The following is a 6,425-nucleotide window of genomic DNA, read 5'->3' as shown; positions in this document are numbered from 1 at the left end:
AATAATGTACACTCCTTAATTAAAAAATACTTATCACTGAAAAATGCTAACCATCACCTGACAATGCATAATTGCCACAAACCTTCAATTTGTAAAAACCTCAATATTTGCAAAGCGCCATAAAGCGAGGTGTGCCTGTGAATATTTAAAACAACTACCACTCTACTGCAGAAGTAAGAGAACAAGTAGAATTATCCTGATCTGCTAGGAGTTTACACTGAGGTTTATTTTTATTTATTTATTATTTTTTTTTTTTTTTTGCGGTACGCGGGCCTCTCACTGCCGTGGCCTCTCCCGTCGCGGAGCACAGGCTCCGGACGCGCAGGCTCAGCGGCCACGGCCCAGGGGCCCAGCCGCCCCGCGGCATGTGGGAGCCTCCCGGACCGGGGCACGAACCTGTGTCCCCTGCATCGGCAGGCGGACTCCCAACCACTGCGCCACCAGGGAGGCCCTACATTGAGTTTTGAAAACCATGCTTTTTACGAAAAACGGCTTACATGAACTTGAAACCATTAATATTATTCACATAGTCGTAAATTTATGATTAACATAATTATCTAAATAAGCTTTCACAAATCTGATGACTAATTCAAGAACAGGAGGTGTTTTCTATGTGTTTCTTATATTAAAAACAAGTTTTTTTTTTTTGTTGTTGTTGTTGTTTTTGTGGTGCGCGGGCCTCTCACTGTTGTGGCCCCTCCCGTTGCGGAGCACAGGCTCCGGACGTGCAGGCGCAGCGGCCATGGCTCACGGGCCCAGCCGCTCCGTGGCATGCGGGATCCCCCCGGACCGGGGCATGAACCCGTATCCCCTGCATCGTCAGGCGGACTCCCAACCACTGCGCCACCAGGGAAGCCCTAAAAACAAGTTTTAATGCAAATAAAGTTTCTTATTTTTTATTCCCTGGGTGTCAGGAGTTTTTAAGAGCAGAAAATACAGTATACAGCAAAATGCAATCTGATTTGGGATTTTTAATTTTACCCTAGTGAGTTTACCTGGCAAAGCATTTTATTGAAAAAAACCCTAATTTCTTTTCCTTAAGAGGAGAGCTTATATATATATTTTATTATGTTTTATTTCTAAAGGGAGGCTTATTTATGTTTTGCTTTTTTGGCTTAGTAATTTTTATCCATACCAGACAACCCCCAATGTTAAAGATGGAGACAAAACAAGCAAAAAAAAAAAATAAACAGAAATCAAAAAGAAATTCAGGAAACAAAGATAATGTAAGGTACAGAAGAAAACTTAAGCAATTATAATGATCCTCAGAAAGATCAGGATCCATAAAAAAGAGGACAACATATACACCCAGAGAACAAAAAATAGTTCTTGGAAATATGATAGTCAAAATAAATTCAGCAGGAGGGGTGGAATGTAAATTCGTGGAAATCTCTCAGAAAGTAGAACAAAAAGAGAGATGGAAAATAAGGTGGTCAAATATCATATACTAGAGATGTTTCAGTGGAAGAGACCAGGGGAAATTGAGGAGGACATTATCAATAAACTAATACAAGAAATATTTTCAGCAGCTTGAGGCCATAAATCACCAGTCTGAAAGGTCCCACAGGGCACCAGCAAGAAGAATGAAAATAGAGCCAACCCAAGGTACTTAATCTTGAATTGTCAGAACATCCAGAATAAAGAGATGATCCTATCAGCTTGTGGAGTCAAGGAATAAAGTCACAGGCAAAGATCAATAGTGAGAAAGGGATGAGGTTTCTCACCAGCAGCGCTGGGAACCAGAAGACAAGGAAATGATCCCTTCAAAATAATGGGAGAAATGCCTTCCAGTTTCAGCTTCTATTTCCAGCCAAACTCTTAATCTTGGGAGGACAGACTAAAGGCATTTCAAACCTGTAGGGTTTAAAACAATGTACCTCCCATGCACACTTGTCTCAGGAAGCTACTGGAGCAGGAACTCCAGCAAAATGAGGAAGTAAACCAAGAAAGAGAACTCCAAAGGGAGGTGAGGGAAATCTCCAGGATAAGGTTGAAGACAGTCCTGGATGGCAGCCCTGAACTCCCTCAGGCCCAGGTCAGAGCCGAGCCTGGGAGCTGGTGAACAGGGTGTCTCAGAGGAAAAACAAACGCGGCCCATTACCTGGGTGTCAAATCACATAGAGAGAGAGGGGTTTATGGAGAAAAATTAATGATAGGTACATAGAGAAGAAAGCAAACAAAAAAGGCAGTTCTGAATGTACGGGTGGGGTAGAGGTGAGGAAGCTGCACAGGAAAGAATGTAATCTGGAGCCAGGGACCTCAGCTGGGAACAGTATTTACTTAGTAATAATACAAATACTGAATATTGATTTTTAAATACTGCCATACAACTTACCGTGAGGTGGGAGAGTAGAAGTGTGTGTATGTGTGTGTTTGGGCGGGGGGGGCGTGTAAGAGAGATAAATTCTTATCTTTTGTGGTAGAAGTCAATAAAGGATGTCTAGAATGAAAAATAAAGAAATAGCCTTTTAAAGATGGAGGTAAATTTTTAAAAATAGCTACAGGAAATAAAGGTGGCTTCCCCTGGGGTTGGGGCTCAAAGGGGGATAGGAGTGGTGGAGGACCCCTGTTTTTTATTACAAGCCTTGAAATACTATTTAACTGTGAAAACTATGTATCTGTATTAGTGTGCTAAAAACAAAAACTGATGGCAATTCCCCAAACTTCTGCCCTCCCCCCTCTTTATACTACAACCCAACCAGGCCCTCTGCACTCAGAAACCAGGTCTCCATGCATCTAAGAAAGGGCTTCTCAAGTCCCCTGAAGCCCACCAGTCACCAAAAGCAGAAGCAGCCTCTGTGCCCCTTCGTGAGAGAGAGAAACTCAGCCAACAGCGCAGCAGCCGGTGGAGAGGGTTTATTCCCTCACCTTCCCTCTACACTGCTGGGCTCCTGCCCAGACTTGATTCTTTACTAAATCAAACCCTAAATCTCCTGCCTCACCCTCACACCAGATCCAGCCAAACTAACTTTGCAGGAGGATTTATTAAACTGGAGGCACTTACAAAGGGGGAAAACACACACACACGCACGCACACACACACACATACACACACACACCCCTCAAACCACAAGGCACCTTCTGTTGCTATTGTCCTCTGGAGAGAGCAGGATGGATGGGCTGCGCTGGGAGATCCCGCAGATAGGAAACTCATTACAGATGTGAGACTCAGGGTAACAGGGACACTTGGAGACCTGAACTTTTCAGGAGTTTGGGGGTATTCACGTGTTGCCTGGAAACCAGAGACCAAATAGGAAACAGGAAGCCCCAGGAGAGAGAGGCTTAAATATTTCAGCATCATTTCCAGAGTTGAAGGCTGCCTGCCAGGGCCTGAGGGCAGCTGTGGTCCTTATTTTTCCTCAGCCTCAGATCATCAGAACTCCTCGCACCTCATGACCCACTCATCCCAATCTCACTTTGCACCTCTTAGAGGTAGAGGTTAGATTCTTAAAGGGCCCACGTTGGAGTCCATGTGTGTACACACACACACACACACACACACACACACACACACGGCTGCAAAGCCATTTTCTGGCACTGGTTTCTGATGAAGCTGGAAGTTTAACAGAAATGACGGTTCACACCTCCAGGCTTCCTGCAGCTGCACTGGCAGCTTGTTCAGGGCTCGGACTTACTGCTTCCATTTGTGTGACCCTGGGTGAGGCTGTGTCTATCTGAGTCCATCCCAGAATCTGTAGTGGGAGCAGAGTGTGGCCAAACTTGGAGACTTCCTGGGACACAAGGGAGCCCAGAGCATGAAACTCAAGTAGCCCCCATCTGAACACACCAACTGTGTCTTTCTCTGCTGCAGACACAGACTGGGCCAAAGGGGTTCCCTTCAATGTGCCCTGCCCCTTATGCTCTGTGTCCTCTGTCACTGCAAACCCGTGTGGAATCCCCTCCCCACTTCCCACCTGAAGACCTCCTTGGGGGCTCTGGCGTTTTGTACTCACCCCTCCTCCACACCCTGCAGCTCTTTGACTGCAATTCTCATTTGGCTCTAGCATCTGCACACTTGGATGTCTGGGGCATGTGTGTGGTGTGAATTTCAGGGTCAGGCAGACCTCGTTTCCCACCACCAGTTGTATCTGGGGCAACCTAACCTCTCTTAGTCTCAGTTTCTTCATCTATAAAAACATGCACAATCCTTTTCTTTCAGTTGTGAGGATTGGGGATTATGAAATATCTGGGTCCTGAATAGACCTTTCTCCAAAGATATACAAATGGTCAACAAGCACATGAAAAGTTGCTCAACATCATTAGTCATTAGGGAAATGAAAATTAAAGCCACAATGAGATAACACTCCACACCTACTAGAATGGCTGTAATAATAAAATGAAAAATGAAAAGTAACAAGTGTTGACGAGGATGTGGAATAATCGGAACACTCGTACGTTGTTGGTGGGAATATAAAATAGAGCAGCTGCTGTGGAAGACAGTTTAGTGGATCATCAGAAAGCTAAAAATAGACTTACCATATGACCCAGGAATCCCACTGTTAGATATATACCGCCAAAGAATCAAAAACAGATACTCAAAACTTGTGCATGAATGTTCATAGCAGCATTATTCACAATAGCCAAAAGGTAGAAACAACCCAAATATCCTTCAACTGATGAATGGATAAACAAAATGTGGTCTATCTACCCAATGGAATATTATTCAGCTATAAGAAGGAATGAAGTTCTGATACATGCTACAACATAATAAACCTATGCTAAGTGAAAGAAGCCAAAAACAAAAGGTCACTTATCATATGGTTCCATCTACATGAAATATCCAGATTAGGTAAATCCACAGAAACAGATTTTTTGGGGGGCTGGTAAATATTTTATTTAGTGGTGCTCCTGTTACTATTTCTGGTGCAGATCTGACTCTTCTGTAAGGGAATTTCCAATGTGAATGTGAGAAGACAAACCCACAAAGAAGCCCTGGTAAATACGGTAACTAGGATAAATAGCAGGATGTGTGCACAAGGTTTCATGGGAAATTGGATGACAGAGTGGTTCATTCCACTTTGAAGATTGGGCACCTTGGCTAGTCTTCGAAATCACCAGGTAAACATGAACAGAAGCCCCCTCCAAGCAAAGGACATGGCATGGGTAGAAACAGCAGACTAGCACTTGCCAGGGACTGGGGAGAATAACTGCTTAATGTGTACAGGGTTTCCTTTTGAGGTGATGAAGATGAGCTAGATAGAGGTGGTAGTTGCACAACAATGTGAATGTAGTAAATGCCACTGTATTGTACACTTTAAAATAATTAATTTTATGTTATGTGAATTTTACCCCAATTAAAAAAAAATCTCTACTACAGGCCCATGTTTGATGATGGATGAAGATCTTTGGTTTTCAAACTTGGCTGCACATAGGAGTCGCCAGTCAATACTGATGCCTGGGTCCCACACCCAGGTTTCTGACATAATTGGCATGAGGAGAGGTGTGAACACAGAGCTTTATGAAAGCTGCCCAAGGGATCCCAGCACCCAGGACCTTCCCTTCTATTTCCACTGGGCCGGCACCTCTTCCTCCCAGCTTGCAGGCTTGCTGAAGGCTCCAGAGCAGCTAGACAAATAGTCCTTGGCTGACCTTGGTTGTGCTTCATCATAATTGTGTAACAGCATCTGACCCTGTACTTGAGCATGTGAATGTGGGAAGCAGTGAAAAGTTACATTTATATGTGAACTGTAAAGAAATGTACAAGGCCTCTGGGGTGTGAGATCTGCATCTATGATGGTAAGTGAGGGTGGCCAGCCACGGCCTTAAACCCTTCTACCTCGAAGGAGGAGTTCCAGTATTTCCTGTGCAAGTCACCTGTGGAGCCAACCCCAAAATGGTACAGTAAGCCAAGGGAGGAGCGTGTGTAATTCTTCTGAAAAAAAGTGTTGGGGAAATTTTCAACATGATTTTCCAACTTAATTCTGACCAAGCACAAAAAATTGGAAAGTACAGATGGTAGATCTTGTGTGGAGGTCACTGTGCCATCTTAGAGCCAATGGTAACTAGACAGCCAGGGAAGCACCAGGACTGCAAACACAGTGCCTTGGTTATCCACTGCTGCATGACAAACTAACCCAACACCTCACAGCCATTGAGATGTCTACTCTTAAACAAAAACCTGAAGAACAGAAAATAGTAAGTGTTGGTGAGGATGTGGAGAGTTTGGAACACTTGTGCACTGTTGGTGGAAATGTAAAATGGTGCAGCCGCTATGGAAAACAGTATGGCAATTCCTCCAAAAATTAAAGACAGAATTACCATATGATCCAGCAATTCCGCTTCTAGGTTTATACCAAAAAAAATTGAAAACTTGAAGAGATCTTTGTACCCACATGTTCCTAGCAGTATTTTTCACAATATCCTAAAGGTGGAAGCATTCCAAGTGTCCATCAATGGATGAATGGATAAACAAAATGTGATATACA

The sequence above is a fragment of the Physeter macrocephalus genome, chromosome 4, assembly GCF_002837175.3.
Source record: "Physeter macrocephalus isolate SW-GA chromosome 4, ASM283717v5, whole genome shotgun sequence".
In the NCBI taxonomy this organism is placed as follows: Eukaryota; Metazoa; Chordata; class Mammalia; order Artiodactyla; family Physeteridae; genus Physeter; species Physeter macrocephalus.
The sequence above is the reverse complement of the archived record's forward strand: the minus strand, read 5'-3'. Positions refer to the sequence as shown.